The sequence below is a fragment of the Dasypus novemcinctus genome, unplaced genomic scaffold (genome assembly GCF_030445035.2).
Source record: "Dasypus novemcinctus isolate mDasNov1 unplaced genomic scaffold, mDasNov1.1.hap2 scaffold_386, whole genome shotgun sequence".
In the NCBI taxonomy this organism is placed as follows: domain Eukaryota; kingdom Metazoa; phylum Chordata; class Mammalia; order Cingulata; family Dasypodidae; genus Dasypus; species Dasypus novemcinctus.
Window position 1 is genome coordinate 30,011 of NW_026688350.1, and position 27,033 is coordinate 57,043.

General features: G+C 34.2%; 1 long non-coding RNA gene across 1 annotated transcript; it reads right to left on the reverse strand.

The window, feature by feature from the left end:
- Window positions 1–7,433: 7,433 nt before the first annotated feature.
- Window positions 7,434–26,800, reverse strand: LOC131277755 (uncharacterized). The gene is made up of 3 exons (XR_009184869.1): window positions 26,704–26,800; window positions 12,818–12,982; window positions 7,434–7,520 (listed from the first exon to the last, which is right to left on the reverse strand). It is a non-coding gene; the product is annotated as an uncharacterized lncRNA (long non-coding RNA).
- Between the last annotated feature and the right edge of the window lie 233 nt (window positions 26,801–27,033).

The following is a 27,033-nucleotide window of genomic DNA, read 5'->3' on the forward strand; positions in this document are numbered from 1 at the left end:
GAATTTGCAAGTCTCTCCCATTCTACAAATGCTGTCTCTTAATACTATCTACTTATCTAGATTTTACCTTACTCTTCTCCCATCCATTTCTAAATTTCTCAAAAGAGTATTACTCACCATCTCCCATTTTCTAACTACTAATTGACTTGCTAATTATTTTCACCATGGTTATTCTTCTTCCATTTTAGTTTATTGAACTAAACAAGAAACATCTCCAGTGAACTTCTAATTATAAATCTTAACAACTCCAGCTAGGAATATTCTGCAAGACTTCATGAAACATTTGAAATTGTTGATCACTTTCAACTTCTGCAAACTCTCTCACTCCATATCTCTCATTGCTTCTTCCCATTCTCTCCTTTGCTTTCTAAGGTAGGTTCTACCTATGTCTGAATCTATTCACTTTCCCATCCATTCCCATGGGTCTGCTAGAATAGTGATTCTAAAAACAATTCAAATAATTTTTGTGAGGATTAATGGTTATAACATATGTAAAACAACAACCATGATCCCATGGGTCCACAGACCCCCAAAACATGAGTTTGCTGCCTCCATCTCTTCTCACCATCCTGATCCCATATTCTTCAAATATGAATTGCACTTGATTTGGCCATAAAAGTTACTCTTTAAATTTGCCATAGGAAAATAGACTTCAAAGTTAAAGCTCGTTAAGATGAGGTAAAATTAAATGTTAATTTCCTTAGAAAAATTTTAGTTGAAAGTTGATAATTCAGTGGTTAAAATAAACATAAATAAGGTAAAAGCAGCTTAAAAATAGTCTGGTCTACAACTAAATGTACTAGTTCTTTTTATGTATAAGGCAATCATGTGGAAAAGATGTTAAAGTAAACACGCATTGTGTATTCACTGCAAATTAGTCTGTCAATTGATTTTTTACAGTAGCTTCTGAATAATTCATTTTTTTCTGGTTTAATTAAATAATTAAAACAATATAGGATGCTGCTAAAGAATAACATATTGTTAGGATGTACCCTATTTATTTCTCTTTGTACTTCATTTTTATTGTACTTTTTTGTGGTTCTCCAATTTTAATTTATAACAAAAATACTCTGCAAAAAATAGACATTGTATTTTCTGTGTTTATATAATCTGGACTCACTTCATTGGGAAAATGACCTGGAAAATGTTTTCAATGTTAACAGGACAATCTGCCTATGTGGGGCTGTTCAAAGAAGGTTATAAAATTGCATAAATTTCCATTCTGTATATATATTTTATTTACAATATTTTGTTTGATTCTTTTACTTATATCTGTATTTGCCTTTATTAAAAACATGAGGAATGCTAGGCTGGATAATTAATACCTGTGCTCTGCATACTTCAGTGTTTTTTTTAAAGAAATCACATTGATTCATTTAAAGCTGAACTTTAAAGGACTATATCTGATGATAGCTTGACCATCACATACATTTTTTAACATTTGGAGGTACCATTGCTCTACAAAATTGAAAATCTGGTCATATCTCTTTCCTCCATAAAAACCCTTTGTAGGTGCACCGTTGTATACAAAATGAAGCTAGCCATCCCTAAGCCAGGGTCTATCTACTTTGGCAGCCTCATCTCTATTCCTACCCCTGCTCACTTCCTTTCTCTTCCTCAAAGGCCATCTGGTGAGCTCCTTGTTGTCCCCCTTCAAATCTTAGATAAAATGTATTTTTCTCTAGGAAGGTTTTCATAATACCCTCTACTCCTTCAAATTCATGCCCATAATATTACTATCTCTTTTTTTTTTAACACTACTAAACCTTGTACCTACTTTATTTTCACATTAGTCAATTTGCATTGTAATTACTTTTTAACATGTCTGTCTTCCTTACTAGACTGAATAGCAGAACTAATGCTTTATCAGTATCTGAGTTTTATTAATATCTTTATACCTAGTACTTAATGCAATGCCTGGCTTACATTCATGTGTTAAATTGGCCAGGGTTTGGTATCCAGTTGTTTGGTCAAGCAAGCACTGGCCTGGTTGTTATTGTAAGGACATCTCATGGACCTAAATCATCAGTACAGTGATTGCATCTATGGCTGATTACATCTACAATCAACTGAGGAGATGGCCTTCAACAATGACAGAAGTCTCATCCATTCAGTTGAAGGCAAAGGAGAAATGATGATTTCAGCAGTCAAAAGAGAAAGGCAGATGAGAGAATTTTCATCTCTGCTTCAACTATTCCTCCTGGGGAATTCACTGAAAATCTTCATTGGAGTTCCCAGCTTACAATCTGCCCCAAGGAATTTGAACTTGCACATCCCCATGGTCTTGTGAGACAATTCTTATAAATCTCATCATAGTCACAGATATCTCCTATTGGGCCTGTTTCCCTAGACAACCCTGACTAATATATTTGACAAACAGAAAAATGCCCAATAAATGTTGCTATATTGAAGTGTCATGTTCAAGATTATTATCTGTCAGCCCTGCCAGGTTATGCCACCATTCCACACCAAACAGAATAAAAACAAAAGAAGCAAAAAACAACAACAACAACAACAAAAACAAAAACAAAAAATACCTTTCAGTGGTTTCTCATTAAGCATAAAATCCAAAATGTTTGCAAGGCATTCAAGGTCTTCCACATTCTGAGACCTATTAACCTCTCTGCCCTTCTCTTCTATACCTTTTCACTCAATATCACTATTCTTCCTGAAACAGGCATTTTCAAGTTTGCTTAACCGTATTATTTGCTCAGCCAGAAAAGTGCCCCCACAGATTTGAAACAATCAAGGGTATGCATAAAACTGTCTCTGATCCTGTGTCACAGAATAAATACCCTTATCCTGAAAACTCTTTTGTGTTTTGCTTGTGCCTCTTTTTTGTATTAATTTAGTTTTGAACAAAATCATGTCTTCGTTTTATGTTTTTATGTCTGTCTCCTTCACTGTAGGGCAAGTTACATGAAAATTTGCATGTCTCATTTTCCATTTCATTTTTCCCTTTCCTTCTTGTCAGAGACACAAAATTTTCAGTACATGGTGAGTACTAAATAATTATACACTGAAAGAACAAATTGTTTACTCTATGCATACATTCAACATACTGATGTTTATCGAGCATGCCTAAGGCTCAAACTATGCATTACAGAAAGAACCACAGAACAATGTGAAAACTCTGGTGAGAAGGAAATCTGAACAAGCCAGTTGACAAATACATATTGATCCCAAAGTTCATATCACTGTACTGTGTGAAATAAACACAAATGAGCAAAGCACAGTCAACTTTCCCAGGGAACTAACAATCTATTCCTTGGTGAGTATATAATTAACCCTAATTCTTGTCCAACTAAGGGCACAGTTATAACTTAGTTAAAACTAAGGTGCAATAACTGTTAGCGGGGAGCCATAAAATATTTTATTAAAGAGGGTTTGAGTTTGAACTTAAGTAAGAAATATGATTTCAAAGGGTGAATTGGAGTTTCTAAGGCAGTCCTGGAGAGACATTAGCATAAGTAAGACTAGAGATAGGAAAAATGTGGGCTGCTTTCAAAAGACAATGAATGCTCTAAATTTACAAGGCATTAGAGTGATTCAATCAGTGAGTAGTGACTCATTATAGTACTTCAGTAGTATAGAGAGATTTAAGGCTGGATTTGTAGATTAGGACCATTGCAGAAGTTCTTGATGGTATATTACAGATCTATGTAATATATGTATATAATAATTTACATCTACTAATATATAATATTTTATGTTATTAATATATTATCTATAGTATAAACATATTACATATTAGAATATAATACCAAAAACAAGCAATATGATTAGATTTTGTTTGGCTAGTTTAACCTAGCAGAGTTATATAGTAGAAAGGGACAGGAGACAACAGAATAGATAATAATCTATTATAATATCCCCGGTGAAAATTGCTGAAGTTCTGAACTCTGGTAGATTTTATTGTATAAGGAAAGAAAGGAGAACGATCCATGTGGGGAGTATTGCGGGCACATTTATATGTTTGTCTTGGAAATGCCTGAATGTGGAGGTATAACTTCATATATAACCACATTTTCAAGTAGGAGAGAAGAGTGGTACACTCAGAGAAAATGCCTTGGACTTAGACCCACTAAGTTTTCATTTCAGCTCTATTACTTGCAGTCTGTTTGACATTGGATAACTTATTAAATTCTCCAAGCCTCAGTTTCTTCCTTTGTGAAATGAGGCTACCACCAATCACATGATGAGAATTAAATTGGCTGATGCTTGCAAAGCTCTCAGTACAGTGGAGATCAGTGGGTAGAGGCAGCAGAGCCAGTGGTTGCACAATCAAGATCAGATGGACTAGGTTTGACCCTCAACCCCTCCCCCCAAAAATGACTTTTTATAATCTTAGGCAAGTGTCTTAAACTTCTCTGGGCATCACTGTCCTCTTCTGTAAAAGAGTAATAGTAATTACTTCAGTGTGATTGTGCTGATATATATGTATTTAACATAGTGTTTAGCAGATATAAAGCATTCAATAAACATTAGCTATTATTATTATTAAGGGGCAAATAAAAGTGATCTATTATTAATGTCATGGAAAATGACATCTGACTCTAAAATGTCATCATTTTATTTATAAGTATAATAAAAAGTTATAAAAATTTCAAACACAACAGAAATATACAGTATGGATATTTCCAAACACCAGAGATAACTAATGTTAACAGTTTAGTAATTATATCTAAACTATTTTTCTATTCCTATAATAATGTTATTATTATTTATATTTTTACAAGATTGGAATCAGTCTATGCAACTTTCTTTTTACTTAACAGAATGTCTTAAAGCTTCTCCAGACCAGAATGTATAGTTACCTAATATTCTTTATGCTAAGGTTATTTATATCATTGAATGAATGTGCATATAGAATTTATTTATTTATTTAATTTTTTTAGTGATACTGGGAATTAAACCCAGGACCTCATACATGGTAAGCAGATGCTCAAACTCCCTGAGCTAAATCCATTCCTTAGACAACTAGTGGAGATCCAGGGCTATTCATATGATGCTTTGGTATGAATTAGTAAAGGTACTCCCTTAAGATGGGTACAGTCCCTCAGGGGCAAGTTTTCCTTTGCAAACCCTTGGCTAGATTTCAAACCCTCTCTACCCCCCTGCTGGACACCTCTGTGGAAGAGAACAACCTATAGAACCATTTGCAAAGTCCTGTGATGGTGCCAAGAAGGTGTTTGAAATATTTACTGCAGCTCAGAAGATGGTTCTAGAACTATAGATTTTGATGTCTTCTCCACAGAAGTAATGATTGAAATGGATAAGATTTCCATGGGACAGATTATATAAAGAGCAGAGTTAAAGGTGACAATTTCAAACCTATCTGTTAGAATGGGACAAGGAGAGAGAGAGACAGCATGATATGAACTTTGTAGTAGGGGACTGTTGAGTGCAGCTTGCTGTCTTTCCCCATGACCCACAGATAAACTCTATGACCCAGACTGGATGTGCTAGTCTGGCTCCTAGGATGAGATGATAAGTGTGACTGACTACCTTCTTAGAAGTACCTTGAGATAAAATACATTCACTAGCAGATATTGGCCTAAAGACACATTCCTTCCCCTTTTGCCCCATGTACATTTATACATTCACTAGAGACTTCTTGGCCAAGTGTGTTTTAAGGCAGCTGGCCCAATCCTGCTGCTAAATTTGTTCCCACAGAGAGGAGGGAGCAGGATCCATCCACTGTGACACAAGAGAGGTGTGTGTAGATAGCCCTCTATTGGCTATTGAGCAAGGCCTGGTGGCCATGGATGCTAGCCATAGGAGACCAAGGTTCATTAATGAAGCTGACCTTGCTTTGTCTCTTCTCTATGCGAGTATACGTTGCGTCATCCATTGCTGTGTGAGTTGTGCTTTGGTCGGCGACTGCAACACCTGCAAACCATGGAGACCCTAGGACTGCTGTTCCTGGTGGCAGGCATTCTTACACTCTTTGCTACCTTCCATACAGTGAGATTCTCTCTTTGGAGGTGGTAATAAGTGTCTCTCTTGCCTCTGGCTGACAAACTTCCTGAACTCTATTCATTGCTTCAAACTATACATATGCATGTATATGTATGAGTATATCCAGAAAACACCCACAGTCTGAACCCACATACTCTGGCTTCACCTTTGTGAATTTGGAAACTGAAATAATTCAGAAATTTGCTTGAATAATTTCCTGCTATCCTAACTGTCGCTATTACTTCCAGAAACTCAGGAATCAAACAAGTTCTTATAAAGCAGAATCTATACTCACTAATCTTGCAATATGAATTCAGGAAGCAAAATATATTTGAATTATAAGGGACACATAAATACATTTTAATTTTAATTTAAAATATGAAACATAATATGAAATTTTCACTGAATTGAAATTTTCTCCAATCCCTTGCTCATTCAGCCATATGTAGGATTTTTGCTCCAGTATCTGATTATTTTATCTGTTATATATTTGTGTTTGGCTCCTAAGAATGTGCTTTTAAACAGTTTTCATTTTGTTCCATAAATATTTATTTTCTAAAATATTCTCTTCGATTACTTCCTTTAATATTGAAACCACATGGAAAATAATTACAATCAACAACAAAAAGAAAAAAAAAGTTAATAATGAGCAAGACAATTACTTTCCTCTTATACAAATGGCTTAAAATGAACAGAAAGTATCCAGAAACATTGCTTTAGCTGTAGAGGTATGTTAATGATTTAAAATTTATTCATCCATGTATACCTGTCTAAGGTACCATACTGCTTACAAGGGATTATGATAATATTTGATGGTTAGATTAAAAAAAAACAGTTAAAAATATTTCTTCCACATTTGATCTCACATGTTGGCCTCTCATTTTATGAATAATTGAACTATTCAGTTGCCATTCTTGAAACAAATTTTCAGAACCTCAAATGAACTTAAAAGACATTTTAATTTCAGCATAGTTACTCTAGTCAAGTGGTCTCACCACACTTTCGTTTATAACAAAGGGAAATTGTAATAATCATGTCCTATAAGAATATACATGTTTATATACGTGTGTGTGTATCTGTCTGTCTGTCTATCTATCTATCTGTCTGTCTCCAAGGACTTCATTTTATTTGTAACATTTCTGAGGTTTAATGGATATTTGACAGATTCAATTTTGGAGCTCTGTTTTACTTTTTGAAAGAACTGGCATTCTGAATTTCCAAAGTCTTTCTAAGTCCCCATCTCACTACCTCGCATGTCACTAACTCTTGATAATTTTCCTTTGGTTTTCTTCCAGTGACAGATCCGAATAACCAGAAATCAGAAGACATATGACTCAGACAACTAATTTCAATAGGCTTATTCAGGAGCCTATACAGAATGTAATTTATTTTTTGTGATAGTTTTAGTAAGAGTGACATGTAACACAAGGGATATAATGTTAGCAATATTGCACCTCAAAACAGGAGAAAGTGTGGTATGTTACCTCCTGATTAGCAGCAGCTAGTTCTTCTTCCAGTGCAGAGACTCTTTCTAAAGAAACCCTCAGTCGCTCCCTTACCTAGAAGAAAAACCAAAATATGTGCAGTAATGTATATCCCATACATATTAAGCTGTATTGAACCCATAATTAACATCATCAAAGACAGTCATATTATTAAAGACAAATTATTAAATTATTGATAGCCCTAAATGCTCATAATATCAACCTGACAGGAATACTATGAATACATCGTCACCTTGTAGTATCACTGTATCAAGGGATTTCCTTGTAAGCAAGTCCTTTGGATGGTTCAGTGATGGAACTTTCAATGGGGTTGGAGATTGACCCATCTTGTTCTGAATTCTGATTCATAGTAAATGGAGGCAAAGTTCAAAAGTATATTATGAATTCATCTGAAAAATAGTCACTGATTAAGCATAAGAAATAGTGAAAAAAAATCTTTCTCTATTTATTTGAAATAAGCAAATTTTCATTTGGCATTTAGGACCTAATTTTAAAATGGTTTGCCTAAAAGCAAAGGATTCGTAGGACCTAGAAATGTTGCCCATTAGCCATATGTTTTGTATTAATTAGAGGTCTACATTGCTATTTAATTATTCTGGGACTCCTAACTCACTCACAGATATCAAAGTTTAAACTACTTTATTTCGTAGAACTCAAACTCTGTACATTTTAGTGTAAAAATAAAATGATTTACAAATGTTTCATATATAAATGAAACAAAAAAAGTTGTGTTTTCTCAGAACAACTAAATTTTTTTTGTGTGATAATGTGTTCAGATTTGTAAATATGATCACTTCAGTTTACTAAAAGAAAAATATTCAGGGAAAGAAATTTACTGAATTAAACAAAGGACAACAGCAAGCTTAATATTTTTCAATTAATATGCAAGTCATGGTGATTTTTTAATTTTTTATAAATTAAAATAGATTTTCCATGGGAATTTTACAGCATTTGTGCACTGTATACATATTTTAATATATGATTATGTTTTTATAAGTTTTAATTTTGTTCAGTCATTGATAGTGTATTTTAATTAATTGTATATTTTTTTCTATTGAGATTTAACTGTGAAAAAAACTTAAATATATGAAATATAAGAAAACCCAGGTACAGAAAATCTTTAAAGTTACAGTTAAACTATTCTTTTCCAGTTAGCAAACAAACACAAAAACCAGCAATGTCCTATTCATATAGACTCTAATTAGAAAATTTTAAAAATCTCAGTCTTTTTTTCAGAATTGTATAATAATAGCTAGTATATATTTGGGTGACTGGGTGCACTTAACTCCTGAAATACATCTTGAATAAGCAATAAAAAAAATCAAAGTAAAGCTTGATTTTATTTAGTTATGCTCAAATTCTCTGAAAATTACTAGTACACACATAAATGGGTATTTGATATCAAAGACAATTACATGGGCTATTTCATCATATTTAGGTATGTCAGATGAATTGCCATGTCTAATAGTACTGCTAGCTAAATCTCCAATCATTTACAAGAATGCACAGAAGTAATGCAGGATAACATGTGAATCAGAGCTACCTGGAAGGAAATTTTATGAATACCTGGATAGATGCAAAAGAAGCAAATATTCAGAAGCCATGAAAATGAGTAGGATGGCTGATATGTGGAATGATAGATGCCAACTTGTTCTTAATAGACATTATTGATAATTAACAGGGATGGTTATGAAATTTTATGCCTACTTCCTAAAATATCAATGATAAAATGCTGATGTTCTAAGAAAGCTTTAGATAATCTGGTTGATGAGAAGAGCAGTATTAGGCAATCAAAAAATGAGTTAGTGGTCTCAATATACCCAAAATTAATCAGATAACACTTAGACTGTTTTGAAGAGGTATCATATTTTAAAATATGTACTGCTACATCGGAATGTTTCCAAAAGAGTCCTTCAAGTCATAAAAAGAATGGTTGAAACTAGGCAATATTATACGTTAAAAATATCTTCCTTTCTTTTGCTAAACTAAAAATCTTAGAAACTCTTTTAAACCATTCTCTATTCCCACTAGTTAAGCAATAGTAGTCTCATTGTATTGAAACTTCGAGGCTTGTTGGATGTGCTACTCCTGAGAAGATATTTAGAAAAGATTGATATGTCATTAAAAAATGATAGTTTTAATTTTAAAAATATAAATATACAGTTTAATAGCCTGCTTTATATTTACTTTCTCTGATTTTTTTTACAATTAAACCATTTATAATTAATTTATTTTGAGTGTCTAATGTTAAACTAAAATACATTTGTTGCTTGCTTACTTATATTGCTATAGTACTCAAAATATCTTTATATACTTCCAGAATTTTTAATTTCTAATTTCATCTGCTACATGTATTTTCTTATAATTGTATTATTAAAAAAACTCAAAGAGAAGTTTCATGTTTTTCCCAAAAGATGTTTCAAGGCACAGAAATGTTATCCCTGAGTGTAAAAATAAAGTAAGTCCCTAAAAATGACAAATGTATTATAGAATGAAGAGAGACTTTATTGGAAGAAGCATACATTCCAAAATAAAATTTCGGGAATTATCAATCCTATAAAAGGAAATATTTGTGAGGAATTCTCCTTTAATTAGAAGTTCAAATTCAGTTTTGAAAATGTGATCTTCGATCATGGAAATACATATGGAGAACAAAATATTTACTGTGTGTTTGGGGACACATCCCATGCCTGTCCAATGTGTCTGCTTTTTAATGATTGCAAAACATATGGAAATTTCTCATTTCCTCTAGCCTATGAAATTGGTAAACATATTGGAACATGATGTCAAAACGACTTTTGGCCTTCATACATTGTAAAGATGCTACCTTATATATACCTCAGTGGATATATAAATAAGAACATCAATAATGAAGATTGTCAGTCATTGGAATTGTCCATAGCTATGTTCAATCTTTTTCAGGTTATATAAACACTTTTTGGTAAAGCTGGTTGTTTCTTGTTCCCAAGTAATGGTTATTATGTCTTCTTCTGACCTATATATTTTGAAAATAATATCCATAGCACTTAAATAAGCATATTGTAATTACTTGTTTATATATCTATCTGTTCATACCACCCCTTCCCATGAAGCTTTGAGCTATTCTTAGGCAAAGAAATTGTCTACGAAGGTGTCTGGGCGAATAGTTGGCCCTCAGTAACTAAATGAAATGCTATTTAAATAAGTGACTAGAAGTGACACAAACATCTTTATTTAGTTGGAAAATTTTATCAAATGTGTAAATTTACTCATGTTTATAATAATAATATTCCCTCTAAGTAACCCATATGCAACGCGCTGGCCAAAAGCATTATATGTCAGATCACATTTTATCCTCAAGAGAGACAACTCTAAAAGGAAACTATTATTGCTATTTTCATTCACAAGAAGAGGAACCAGATGCTTAAAGAAGTTAAGTCACTTGTCTAAGGTCTATGTGACTTCAGAGGACAAGCTCGGAACATTTTTCCTGTGGAATATTCGGCCACACTCAGTTGATAATCAGTTCAGTCACCCCTGAACTAACTAGTGTCCAGGTACTTCTGGTGAGTTAATAAATACTTCCATAGCTCCTAAGGCCATATTATACAATACTTCATTTATTCATTATGCTAAAAATACTAGTCTTCCATATAATAATTTTTTTTCTAGACTTTAAACTGTGTGACAACCATTTTCTTTTAAAATGTATTTAAACTCATAAGATTATTTGTCTTAGATAGTGTCTATTGCTTTCTATTCTGATAATGACTCTTTCTTTTACAGAACCATCCCTCACTTAAGCGATGTGGGAGTGCTTGTAGGGAACATCCAAAGTCACATATTTTCAAGTACCTTCATTCAAGTCATTTGGATCTGTTAAAATATTCTCTAAACATGCCATACTCTTTTCAAATATCTGTATAAGTTTACTCATTGGTCCTCTTGGTTAGAGTATCTTTCTTTCTCTGCTTAAAAACTCGTTCTCATTCTTTAATTCCCAGATCAAATATCACCCTTTCTGAGAAGACATTCTTGACTTCCTTTATACTCAAGCAGGGTTAGTCACGACTTTTTCTGTGAATCCATATTGCATTGCCCACACCTATTCTTGACATTATCTATTATTGACATGTAAACCTCCATCACTACCTGCAAACATGTCATGGTAAAGTGGTCTTAATCAACACTATGTATCCAATACCTGTTAGGGATTCTGATACACAGTAGATAGTCTACGAATATAATATCTTGCAAAATTTTAACACTGTGTTTTTATCATGAGAGAGAAAATATAACATGAAACCAGACATTAAATGATTATTTGATATTTAATGTTATGTTATCAGGGATCTCTAAATAATATTCATTTATGTATTGTTCAATATCGTTCATAAACTAGCTGTCTCTCATGGATAAAATGAAAAATAAGATACAATTTTCTTAATATTATACAAGAAAGAAGTATTGTTACCCTTATTAACACAATATACTCTATATAATCCCCTAATCTAAGAACATCTGAAAGTTGTCTACATATTTATAAAATAGACATAACTGGGAAATAATAATCTTTGTACTGGAATTTAATGCTCATACTAGTCAGTAACTCTGCAGTGAAACATCCCAAATCCCACTCCATAAAACACTAAAGATTTCTTATTAATAATTTTTTAAAAATTTATTCTTTGAAATTTCACGAAATCAAAATCATGTCATAAACTTTACTAATGTCCAAATGATATTGTCATCATATTTGCTTATAAATGTCAATAGAACTTATTTGAGTAACAGGTAAGAGAAGCTTACAGCTATTTTTTAAAAGCTTTAAAAGCATGTTTGTCTATTAATATCTTATGGTATTACATGCACAGACACTTAAAATGTGTATTCGGAACTAAGATATTTGAGCCCTAAAAATATACTAGATGCTTCTAATATAAATTCCTAAAAGTTAAAGTGCATGAAATTTGCACTTCAAAGTAGGTGTCATTTTCCATTAATGATCTCCTATTTTAACATCTGTAGACATATTTCTGAGAGAGACAGTGACAGAGAGAGAGACAGACTGACTTGATACTAAATTTCAACAGGTCATCTGGACGAGGGCCATTATTTTCTATACCAGAAATCCAATGCTGACAAGCCACAGATTCACAGATATAAAAGAGAGAACGTGATTACAAATACTACCAATATACACAGAGTAATCCAGTTGCATTTTTTTTAGAAAATGATTTTTCATGTAACTCAAGTGTGTTTCTCTGAAGTGACTTACTTTGGAATTAGGTGAGTCAATGGATGAAGACAAGGGGCCTCACACTGATAACAAAAGCACAATTATGGCTTGAAATCTTTTCTCCATACTATACCTTTTCATCCAAGGCCTTGTGGTGCTCAAACAAAGATTTCAGTGCTTTGAGAACCTCAACTTCGCTGGATACTCCTGAGGGGGACTGTGCTTGCCGTTTTACCACCGTCATTCTTAGTGACCTTTCATGTCGTGACACAAGGCACTCCAAATGCTCCAGTAACAGCTATCGGGGTTAACATAAAATGTAGTTAATTCTCTTATTGACTGAAGTCACCAATACTTATAAATGACTTGTATCTTAAAAGAAAGCATGCTCACATACTACCTAATGACAACCTCAGATTATGCTTCAGTTGCAGTAAAGAAACAAGACAGAGTCTAAACCATGGTTCATAAAGTCACAATAACAAGTGACATTTCTGTCCTACAATATGTTACTGAAGTTAAAAATTTAACATAGGGAAGCGGACTTGGCCCAGTGGTTAGGGCGGCCGTCTACCACATGGAAGGTCCGGGGTTCAAACCCCGGGCCTCCTTGACCTGTGTGGAGCTGGCCCATGAGCAGTGCTGATGTGCGCAAGGAGTGCCGTGCCATGCAGGGGTGTCCCCCACATAGGGGAGCCCCACACACAAGGAGTATGCCCCATAAGGAGAGTCCCCCAGCATGAAAGAAAGTTCAGCCTACCCAGGAATGGCGCTGCACACATGGAGAGCTGACACAACAAGATGAGCAACAAAAAGAAACACAGATTCCCATACCGCTGACAACAACAGAAGCGGACAAAGAAGAAGACACAGCAAATAGACACAGAGAACAGACAACAGTGGTGGGGGGGTTGGGGGTGGGGGGAGGGGAGAGAAATAAATAAATCTTAAAAAAAAAATTTAACATAAATATTATGCATTCCTTTAGCAATTTTAATCATTTCTGTATGGATTCAGTAATAAAAAAACATTTGACAAATAGGTTGGATCCAGTATATGGTAATTATTAAAGAACATTGCATGATGCATAATTATTTTTTATGAGAACAGGATTAAAATGTCACAATTTATTTCTTTTACATTTGGTCATTTAAAAATTCTGAATTGAAAGGAAGTAATCATTATAATGTTTCTTTACGTTATACTGATAATCATGAATGATTTTATCTGCAATTAATCTTTAGATTACATTATAGAAAAATGCATGTAACCAACAGAAATACAGTAACTGAGATTTCCAATAGTCATTTTGGGAGCAGATATTTAGGAAATAATTTTTTAAACAGACTACTCTGGACCCCAATATCCCCAGAGGAACCTCCAGGGCCATAATGAAGGTGATGGCAAAGTCCAGTGAGCAGTGTTCCAGGCTGTTCTATGCTCTACATATTGACTTTGCCAGAGAAGTCCTATTTTTATGTTTTGTGAATTTGGGTTTCACCTTTGTGTTTACTCTAAAAGGGAGTTCGTTTGCGAAAAACAAAGATTCATGGAAAGAAAAAATGAAACTGCTGGCTTAAGTTATTATCAATTATTAACGTTATCAATTATTATCAATTATTAACATTTTTCACACACAACTGGTAAGTTTTGTAGGAGAGATTTTTCAGAATAGTTCAAAGCATAGTTTAACAGTAGTCAATCTATGAGGCAAGTAGATTTCTATCTATGCAAACAAAGGAGAAAATAAGACAGAAGTTACCTAAACATCTAAACAAAAGAAGAAAAAGCAGATATAAGATAGTGGTGGTGAAAGGAAGAGAAGAAAACAATTTTCTTTCAGTATTTTACATACAGTTTATACTATCCTGAAAATGTTTCACATTCTCAATATCATTGCTAGATTCAGTGTCACATTTCTTAGTGCTTAATAGGTTAATTTCTCAACATTCACTGCTAGTAATTGTGATTCATAGTGACAGAAAACTTTGCACAAAAGAACACAAATATCTGAGTTCCTAAAAGCTAGATGCAGCAGCATGTGGGAGTCATATTTAAGGCTCAAAAATAACATTAATAGTTCTTAAATAGTAAAATGACACAATTAAGATTTTCAAAGAGTTTTCCTTTTGTTTGTCAATCTCTGATTATATACATGACCTTCTACCACTCTCTTGAATTTTGCAGATACATGTGTGCATTGGTTCCAGTCAAGCTGTTTCACATGGGTGTTGGGACTTGGCATGAATTTAACCCTGCCTATTTCTCCAATACCATCTGGTGTCAGTCTCTCCCTGGCAAACTATGCTCCAACCACACGGCCTACTTAGTATGCCAAGTGTTTGCATATGCTGTCCCCTCTGCCTGGAGTCTTCTTCCTTTGGCTACTCATTTGGCCAGCTCTTTCTCATCCTTTTGTCCTTAGCTTATGCATCACACTCTCAGCTCTCAGTGATGCATTCGTATACTACTCTATGTAAAGTAAAGTAGGTCTCTCCTCTTCACCACCTCCATAAGTCTCTATTTCAGTGGCTCCTGGAATAATGCCACTTTTTTTCTTCCCCAGCAGTACTCTAGTTTTAATTCTTGATTATTTTATAATTTATTTAGATGATTTATCCAGTATACCGGCCTCAATTTCTACAATTCATCTACTCCAATGGTCTCAACTTCACCCATCTCATTCACTCACACCCATAGTTTTACTATAGAACCTGCTAGTATAAATAAGTGCAATCCACCTGTAATTTCATTTTCTAACATCTAACTCACAGATTGTCACATTTTTAGCTCACTGCTTTACATACTAAAACTCTAAAAATCCTTTCATCTTCAATCCACTGATCATAGGGATTTACTACTGCCTCTTACCACATTCATGTTCTCATTTTCTCTTTACTCATCTTAAAATCCACAGTTCAATCTTTATAATCAGTCCTTTCTGAATACTCTTGATTTCCTGAACCTGACTACTTTCCATTACATCGGAAGCCACCACCTGTTTCCAAGACCCATTACCTTTCCACTGAATTATTATAATAGCTTCTTAACCGGTCCCCCTGTTTTCATTATTTTATCCTTCTATAAAGGATATTATAGTGAATATATTAAATGTAATACATTTATTCATTTTAATACTATAGCAAATGTATTAAAATGTAAGTTAAATCAGGAGTATCTGCTAGAAAAGGCGTTTTCATTTTTAAGTCTACTCTGTTAATGGGAAATGCACTACTTAAATTCATAACTTTACTCAGATCCTCAGTGTCTTATCTTATTCAAGTAAAACCCGAAGTCCTTCCAAGTCCCAAAGGAATCTAAAGTCTCTGAATTCTGCACCTACTATTCTTTCTCTTTCTTACTCCAGTCCAACTTCATTGATTTTCTTGAAGTTTTCTGAACCTGTAATATATGCATGCTCCCACATCAGGGCCTTTGCTCTTGCTGTTTTCTCTACATAAACCATTTTCTTTCAGATTCTGCATGACCATTTCACGTCACCATCTCTCTCAGGTTTTTACTCAAATGTCACATCCTGCATTTAATATCCCCTTTCCAGCTTTACTTTTCCTTCTTAACATTTTTACCTCAGTAATATACTATTTATTTTATATATTATCTTGTTTACTGTCTTCCAAAAGAGAATTCAAAGTCTACAAAGTCTATAAGGAAAAGAAATGTTTTGTTTTTAAATCTATTTTTGTTCATCACTGTACCTTCAGTACCCAGAAGAATAGCATGTAACAAATGCTCATAAGTACTTATTAAATGAGTGAATGAAATCTGAATAAAACAGTGGCTTATACTATATATATATTTGTAGGCAAAAACTCCTCAAGGAATGGGAAGTAGGATATCTGACCTTGATAGATTTAACAGCAGTAATTGTTAGACTAACACCAAAGAGGGCCATTGTTTTCCCTGGTACATGGAGGTGAAATAGTCACTTAAATGTCAGCCTGAGCTTTTTTAGAGTGGGGTTCTATGAAACTAAGGCTTTAATAGCTAAAATAGACTAATTTGAAGGACATAAAGAATATAAGGACAATGAGCTGAGCTGAACTGGGTGCTTTAAATGACACTGAAAGGTTTAAATAAAGAAAGCTATAACCTTCAGATTTTAAATTTTAGTTCACAACCCAATCAGAGAACGCGGGAGTTGCTATGGCTACTCATAAAAGCCTCTTTTTTCTTGAGGTCCCAGGGCTGACCTAACAGATGGAAACAGATGGAGCCTATCTTACAAGGTTACTATATTAAAATGTATGATGAATTCATAACCTTATATGGTCTCATTTGAAAATCTTGACACCACTCTAAGACAAAAAGGCACTCCAAGTACTAGAAAAGGGACTCTTGGAAATATTCAAGTGATCGTTGTTTAATATGAACCACCAAATCCCACTAAGTCTCCCTGCTTCTCTGATGAGGCTGGTCTTATTTGAGTTTATGACCATGTAAGGACTTCACATAAAGTGGTTGGTTACTTTACAAGAGTAAGTCACTGATCCTTATGTCCCAACCCAAATATTTTACCTTGCAACCAGCCTTCTAACTTGAATTCTATGGGATAAATTACAAAGCTTAACCTAAGAAGAGAGAGCTTTCAAATCAAAAGACTTGTATTATTTTACTATCTTGAATCTCAGAAATCTGGGGATTACATGTAGAAATACATTCGAATAGTGCTGGAACCCAGAAAGGCGGAGCAAATACTTAGATCTGGCTAAATTAATTAATATGGCTATATTCATCATGGAATGTAGATTTAACTTTGATGTCCACAGTTGGGAGTGGGTTTATTGTTTACTCAGTTAGTTAACTGAAATACAAACTCAGTGGTGGCCTTCATTAAATGAAGATGAGATGCCAGAAATTCCTTATGTATAAGGTAGAAGAAAACCAAAGATTTCTGGAGATATAAATGAAGAGTTTATTCTAACCCTAGCTATTTTCCCTGAGATGACCAAAGAGTCACTGTCTTCATTCAGTCATTCAGAATTATACTGGTGTGAGGAGTTTCCGGAACCTAAAATATCCCCATAGGAGTGTTCCTTTATAGGCCAGGGATGAAAGGCAGGAGATAATGACACTAAAATGGGCTCCTTGATTTCCCTGGAGATGACAGAATCCTGGTGTGGTACAGGCTAAGCAATAGCAATTAACCAACTTTGATGAGGTGAGCATGGCACTGTAAAAGGCAGAGTGGTTTGACACATTGGGATCTTTGTTGCTGGCTAATTGATAATGGAGTTCCTAACATGCCCATAAGGTTCAGGTTAACCATTACCATCACCATTATCATCATTATATCCATGTCTGGAGAACTGAATCCTGTCATGATTCACACAATAAAGTATTGTGGTTTTCTCCAAATTCCATTCATGAGTTACTTTACAATTAGAGATTACTTTAAATGAAGGAGAGGTTGTGTATTCTTAGAAGAAAACTCTGTGCTATCATTATGAGTAGCTGTTATAACACTTTCTCTGCTCATTTGTGGTGATTTTTAAAAATGGTCCCCAACTCTTTGGCATACCTTCCATTGAGAGGTGGGGGTCTATGTTCCCTCTTCTTAAGTCTGGGTGGGCTTATGACTGTTTTGATCAATAAAGTATGGGGGGAAGTGACACTTTGTGACTTCTGAGCTTTGGTTCTAAAAATCTATGCAGCATCCATCTACTTCACTGGAACTTTTTTTCTTGGCTCTCTGAGTCCCCATATAAGAAGTCTGACTATTCTAAGAAAACAATGCTTGAGAAACCATACATAGTCCCAATTGAGCCTGTCCTTCAGCCATTCCAGCTCAGATAGCATATGTGAGCATGAAGAAGCTGTCTTAGAAGTGGATCTTTCGGTGCCCAGGTATTTGAGTCCCCATCTACAAATGGTGTGCTAGAGCTGGTGCATACTGACTTTTGTTAGCTGATTGTTAAATATTTAGGAATTTTGTGAGATGGTGATTAAATATAGTTATTAATATTCAAATTATATAAACTTCAAATTAAAATATATTAAAACAAATGTAATAAACAGTCAAAACTAATTATTTCCTAATTATTTTACTATATTTTTACTCTTATCAATGCTCTTCAGGTTATTTACTTCTATTATATCCATATGATGGGAATACTATATCATGATTCATTGATGTGCATCTTTTCCTTAGTCTACCATCAGTGATAACATGTAGTAGCTTGAAATCAGCCATGGTGGGAGGGAAATTGGCAAACAAGGGATCAGGGGTTTATTAGTTTCTGATAAAACAAAGCACTTGACAGTACATCACTGTTATTAGCCATAGAAGCATCTTAGCCAAGATCCCAAACATTAAGGAGCAAGAAGTGCCATCACCATCGTGCCCCTTCTGAATCCCTGACCCAAGGAATCTGTGTGCATAATAAAATGATTGCTGTTTTATGTGACTAAGTTTTAGGGTGATTTGTTATTAAGCCAGAGATAACTAGAAAACCTTCCCTAAAAGGACCTGTGACTATTTACCAAGGTAAGGGTAACTGTACTGAGAAAAAGACAACAGCAAGATTTCTTGGATATTAGCTCTGAGCTAAGGGTAACTTTTTGGCTAATCCACTACAGAAGAGGCTCTCAAAAATCTGATGGGCAAAAGGACAGGCCTTGTGTATTTGTCAATCAGCATAAAAAAGTAAGTATGGTTTCAGGGACATTCATTGTTTTGCCAAAGTGGGTGCCTCCTCATTAGGTTGACAGGGCTACCACTGCTCTTTAATGGCCAATTTGCTAGCAGCAGTCATCAACCCTGAGTCCCTGACATAATGCAGCACACCTTAGGACTTTGAAGCAATGGATTACATTAAACTCATTCCATCAAGGAGGAAGAAGCTGTTTCGTTTTTGTGGTTTCTTTCTCACTATAATAAACACTCACTCTGTTTATGAATTTGCCTGCCCTAATTGTTATACTTCTACCAGCAATACCATCAATAGGCTTACTGGAGTTTTGCATAGAGTCATGTTATCTGATACATTCCTTTTAACCAAAAAACTCATTTCGCAATGAAAGTGAAGCCAGCTAGTATGATTGGGAATCAATAGATGGATCTGGAACCTGGCAGAGAATCCACATGGACATCAATAACCCCAAGATGGCTTCTGGAAGACCCCCACCCACAAGATTCTGCCATTCCAAAGAAGATTTCCTCCAGAAGTCAGGAGAAGCCCCAGTTATTCCCCAAGGACTTTATCACCCAGGCGATTGATGAGTGGGGTAATCAATCAAAACAGCAAACAGCTGGAACTCCTCCCCTGCCATTAGCAAAGGGGTGGAATAATCAATGGTTCAAAAAGCAGGCACAAGGCATGAAATTGCTCTCTTGCCTTTGGACCCCAATTCTGGCCGCCTTCTCCCCCTGCTTGGATCACTATGCAAGTAAACCTGGGGATTTATAATCTATAATGGGAAATCATAGTCTGTAAATCAGCCCTCTTTTATCACTTTTCAGCCCTGTCCTCTTCATCTGGGACCCATGAGCTGTTATTTTCTCCCATTTCTCTTCCCTCCCTTCCTGAATAAATAATGGGCCTAACTCACCCGACCTGCTCTTGAAATTCATTTCTGCAGCATAGTAAAGAACCTAGACAAAATCCAGTAACAAAAGGAATAAGACTATTAACAGATGACTCCAGGAAACCCTGGTTTTACCATTTATCCCATTATCCAGAAGCAACTGAACCTATAGAATAACTAAATGACCTCAGAAATACTGTGACCAGTTGGAGAAAAGAAGCTATTTCATTTTTGCAGTATTATATACATAACGGATATTAAACAATTCTTTTTTATTATTTTTTATACTTTTTGTCCAATTTTATATTGGGTGTATTGATTCTAATGAGCATTAAAATTTTCCATAGGTTACAGAATGTGCAAAGATTGAGATGGAACGAGAGCAGAAATGTACACACTTCAGAATCCTAGACATACAGATGGATGCAATATCTAGAGTATGGACTTTTCTTTTTGAGAAAAAGTGATTTTGTTTTTGTCTGTACAAAGGATATTTGTATTGTTGGGTGGATACTTGTTGGTATTGCTGCTCTCTGGAATTTTTGTATGGAACAAAATGTGGATTGTGGTGGAAACTTGTCATTTGTGGCTGCCCAAAGTCTTCTGAACACACCCTCCATATTTGATAGTTCTCCATATCCTGAATCTCTCTTCCCAACATAGGATCTAAGAAATGTTTCTTGACCACATTTATCACTAGGTGGCAGACATGTGACTCAATATTCTGCCAAGAAGGCCCACCCACACAGACTGATTCTGAGGTAAGGCAGCTAAGGAAACATGCTGGATAAGAGAAGCCCATTTTGTTGCCAGAGGTAGTGCTGGAAGCTGTATGTTTCTGGGATTAGGGGTATAAGAAAAACTTACAAGGCTAATTTTTTTTTTTGTAGTTCCAGAAATCTGCCTGGAAGCTCATTCTTTTATACCTTAATTGACGTCTGCTTGATTAAAACAGCTAGTCTGTGCTCTATTTTGTGCAATTATGAATTCTCATCTACATAATAATGAAACCAAATATGATTTTATTAATATAAAATAGACTCCCTAAGGGCTGGAATAATTTAGTTTATCCTGAATACTCCCCAATATCTAGAAAATATTCTACATAATGCATGCATAATACTTCTTGAATAGAATTAATGATAAATAAAAATTATACTGGAGAATATGGCCAAAAATGTCCACATTAGCATGTATCTATGGTCTGTAAGCTTACAAATGAAAGTAAATAAATTAAAAATACAGGAGGAAAAACTTAGGTAAATACCACTAATAATTTACTACTACTTATAAACATTTGCTGGGAGCCATGACTTTAGCCTAATATTTAATAATTCTTGTAGAAGGTGCTTTCTTTGGTATACTCAGAGAATTTCAGACACTATGTGAATAGCCATTAGTCCTATATTGGAATTCACAGCAAATGACCACAGCCTTATCAGAAAAATTTTGGACTATGTTTTGCCATGAAAAAGAAGATGGCCTAGGGAATCTATAAACTTTATTTCACTATGATTCTGTGAGAGTTTCTAAAACTACATATCTTCCTACCAGATCTGAATTCAACATAACTTTGTGTGCAATTATTTTCAATTTTAAATGGCATTCAAAAAAAATGCATTTCCCCTGTATATATTTACATAACACAATACTAACATCTGCAAAGTGGAGCCTTTCAACAGGTAGCTTTCACGCTCAGTTCACTCCCCCATTCTTCATCCTCAAATATTATCAAAATCCCCTGTGTTTCTTATGTTCATGTTTGATGACCTCACTGAAGTAGCTGCTGGGAGGGCATATGTTCTATCTTATTCACTCTTGTATTTGACATATCCTATCACAGCACTTTCATAAATATATATACATGTGTACACATACCTGTCTATGTCTGAATTCAATTGCTGGTGTGTCTTCCTTTTCTGAATTGAGCTATACTTTCTACTCATTGAGGACATGTGTTTGGGAGATATTATCAACTTGTGTAGGCAGAGGTTTGTCAAGAATAGAAACTCACTCTAGTAATAGCAGGCATCTGGTTCTATCTGAACATATATTAATATAAGTTCCTTTAGCTAAAACAAAACTGAGTATATGCAAAAGAATGTTTTAAATGCAACCAAATCTTTCTCTTTTAGTTTATGACATGTGAGATAAAATTGCAGTTTTAATATTTATTACTGACATTGACTGACTCTCAAAACCATAACTTTTTTAGTCATACAATAATTACATTACAAAGCATTGTCAATAATATAAACCATCCTTTGAGATCCTCAGCCATAAACATTTGAAACAGTTCTAACAAATAATATTCTATACTCTGATATTGACATTATTCAGTCTAAGTAGTAATTATATTAACATTCCCAGTTTTTCTTTACTTTTTCACTGACTTAGTTGATTCTGCCAAAACAAGGTAAGTTTTATTGATCAATTTAAATGTGTTGAAATAGCAGCAGGGAAAATTTATATAACTATAACTTGCCCAAGTATGGTCAGGGAGTTTTAGGAATAACTACTTATATTTAATCATTTTTATGCAGTTTTATTAGGATATAAATATTAAACAACAAAGCCTACTTGAATGCATCTATAAATATCCATTATAATTTTGAAATTTTTATTTTTGTATAATCACTACTAATAATAGGATGATTTTATTGAATGTCTTCAATTTAATTATTTGAAGCAGTGGAATTTAACAGCAAATTTAATGATTACTTTCATTTGTTTCATTCACTCATATTTTGGGGTTGGAGACCAGGTGTTTCTGTGTGACAAAGTGATAAATGGCCACAAGTATAGGTCTATCAGAATAAATACCTAGCATATTATATTGCCTACAAATGATGCAAAATAAATACTAGGTAGATTAGGCATTTCAATAAACTCTGTTCTCTATTCATAATCCCTCCTGTCACACGAGATTTGTGGTGACATAGGAAATTGATTTCTTAAACATATAGTCTGGGGTTAAATTGAAGAGAAGACTTCCCGGGTGCATCACTTACAAACCTGTGGTCTTTTGTATATTGCTTAATATCTTAGTTTCTCAGTCTGTAAAATGGGGCTAATGGGATTGCTGTGAGGGTAAAATAAATTAATACCTGTAAAAGATATAGAAAACATTCATCACTTAACGCTTACTATTGTATTATTAATATTATTATTATTATATATATTTTTTAAAACTTCAACACCTACTGAAACTTTTCTCTTTGGGAGAAGGTATAATTCATTCAAATTTTATTGTTCAGGAGAGTCTTTTCTGGTCTATTGTTCTTGATGATACTTATAATTAAATAAGATGACCCTATCCACTCATGAGTTCTCTTTGGGGACTGTCTTTTTTCATCTTATTATCTCAATCAGAACCAGAGGTTAACTCTTCAGTGTGGATAAAGAGAGCCACAAGTTTAACTCTAGATATTAAGGCACTAAATTCTACTTTAAACTTGCTAGTAGTCTAATAGTAATCTAATTTTCTTTAACTGTAAAAAAGAAATACTAGCTTGTTGCTTTCTCTCCATGATCAATATGTGTTTAAAAGAAAGAAGAAAAACATAACATGTAGAGAGAGAAACTATTATAGAAATCCATACGAACTGTTATATTTAGCAACATTTAATAAGGTAATCTGGGGCAAGAGAGATGTGGCAGTTTGATATTATTTATGAATTCCAAAAAGAGATATTATGTTTCAAAACTGGTCTGTTCCTCTGGGCATGGTACCCTTTGATTGTATTGAACTCAAAGGTTTTGTGTTTACTTGATTATGTTAAGATTAGGGCTTTGATTTGACCATGTCATTAAGGCATGCAGGGTTGAGTCCTCACCCCCTTGGTGGGCTATGTAAATGGACACTCATTCAAGGAGAGCACAGAAGAATATTCACGGATGAGAGAGAAAGCTCCATAGTCACAGAAGAGGATCCCATGGCCCCGGGAAGAAAGAGATGAGCCATTTGGCTGATAGTTTACAGCTGACTTTGTGAAGAGACCAAAGCAGCTGAACCCAGAAAGAAATGAGCCCTCCAGACTAAAGCTGAGATTGGAAGAAGCTGGATGGAGCCTTAAGAGGAAAGAGGAAAACTTAACCCTCACAGATACTGGCAGCCATCTTGCTTCAACAGTTGGCAACAGACATTTGATGAGAGAATACCTCTAAGTGTACCTTGAGTTGGATATTTTAGGACCTGTATGCTTCTACCCCGAATAAATACCCCTTATAAAATCCAATGGATTTCTGGTACTTTGCATCAGCACCTTTTGTCTTATTAATACAAGAGTGAGAAGTCTGATTTTTAGGCCTGGATATTTGGGGGAGGTGGGTAATGGGAGAGAGTAAGAAGTGTTTATGTACCTTAAGGAGTTGATATACTTTGCACAAGGAAGTTTACATAATTCTGATTTCCTTGACATAAAAAGCAACAAAAATCCTCTACATCACCACTTTAAGGAAGCTAGAAAAATGTTTTCCAGCTTTATTCATATTTCAAAATAAGTGTAGTATTATACTTAAAGTCAGTGTCTTCCATTTGTTTTCCTAAAGAAGCGTAATATTTTTATTTTTCTCACATTGACTTCTGAATAGGTATTTCAAGTATAGCTTGCTTTGCTTCCTTTATTACCTAAGGTTGCTTTCCAGGTGCAATAGCCATGGGTACTTCTGGCCCCCATGGAGTATAAGATGATGAAAATTGCCTGTCATTGGCAAATCTCCTGGTTCACTGAAATTGGCCATATTCAAGAAGGAATGTCATACCCCATGCTGCAGTGGTCTGACTCATGAGCTTAAGCTTTAGTGAATCTGAGTTTCATTATGAATATAAGTCAAGTAAGTATGCCAGTGGCCTCCTGACTACGGGCAAAGTTTCGGGAGTTAGACTGTGTAAGTGTTCAATCCCTACTCTGCTATTTGCTAACTGGCTAACTTCAGGCAAATTATCTCCTCTTTTCTGAGTGTTTCCTCATCTCTAAAACAGGGTAATTATAAAATCTCCCTTATAGGGTTGTGGAAAGGAATAAAGGACATAATACATACACAGCTAACAAAAGAATGTCTTGTACATTGTAACTGTATTTGATGAAAGTCTATTGAAAGGTTTGTATTTTCCTCATTCTCAACTTTTTGCTTCTAATGTGTACACTTGGCTGGACTAAGCTACATCAGTGAATGCGGCCTAATATATTAAAATAGAATAAAGAGGAATATTTAGGACAAAATAAATGACATGCCAGAGATAAACTTTAAATTTGCATGCAAAAACAAAATATATAAAGAGGGAGACAGAAACAAATAAAATACATCTGACACCTGATAACAAGGTCTAAGCTGCCTTTCTTATGCACTATTTGAAGCAATACTTGTGACCACTGTTGGCTCCTCAAAGTCATAATAAAAACCAATTTATTAGGCGCACAATATATGATTTATTTTCACTAAAAAATAAGACTGATGAAAAAGTAGACAATGATCATATAACCATTATGTATGCAATGGTATCTCTCATCAGAGGCACAGACTTACTAGTTTGTGGAGATGTGTTTTTATACTACTCTAAGACCAAGAATAAAATGAATAATATATTCTTAAACCTTGTTTTCTCATTATTAATCTGTTAGAGCTATAACATTTAAAAGAGTTTTGACATACTACATATTTAAATTGAACATTATTCTATACAAAAGTGATAAATTCTTTTAGTAAGGAATCTGTACTATTCATGGGTATTATGGCAATTTATATATTCTATGAAATTTAGTTTTTTTCCTTCTAAATTAGAATATATAGGCTCTTTGATCAAATTCTGAATATTAATGTTACAATGCATGTCATGGGCTGATACAATACATTCATTTCCAAAAGCAGATGCAAATTCCATCATTTTCAAGAAATTAGAATATTAGAAGTAGAAGTCACTTTGAAGACCTTCTAAAATATAAAAGCTTTGCTTCTAGTTCTTAAATGAAAGATCTTTTCAGGTGATTCTCTATTTTCTAACACCTTTTTGGGGTTGTTGTTTTAAAAGAAATCTTTGCCTGGGGTGAGGCAGGGACCAAAACTAGGCCATTCTCTCAAATCATCCCATTATTAAAACTCTTACTCTTCTCCCTTGCCCATCTCCAATCCTCAAGGCATGCCCTCAATGCCCATTAGAACAGTTAGAAAATTTGAAACCCATTATTGAAATCCAGCCCCTTCTTTTTAAAGTTGAATAAAGCAGAAAGAATAAGAACATTACCTAAGGCAACATAGTGATTTAGTAGCAGAGACTATAATTTGGTTTTCCTGTTTTTGCTTTTTGAGTTTTAGAGTATGTCCTCCTTTACCTTAAGCTATCAACTATGAGTTGATGACTGCATCAAGTCTTCCTAAAGCCTTCAAATGCTTACATTCTATTTTTATATGTTTACTAGATATAAGGAACTAAACTATATATCGAATTCCAAGCAAAACCAGATTTATACATACTCTTGTGTTGTTTCTTTCCGCTTTAAGTTCAGAGATTTCTTCTTCCTTTTCTAGAAGTTGTTCCCTGCAGGCATTTAATTCTTTAGTCAGTGCGGCAAATTCCTGAAGAGGAAATAAACATATCTGAAGACATTCTAGATATATAAGAATGTATTCCAGCAGGAAGAAAAAAATTCAAAGTATAAACTTTTGAAAAAAAGAATTGAAAAATGAACTAGTTAGCTGGCCAGTGTACATGCTGTTATTTTTAAATTATTGTGATTCCATTGTTTTGAAAATGCTAATTCATGGTATTTAATATATACATTTTAATTTTAATATGCTGCTTAG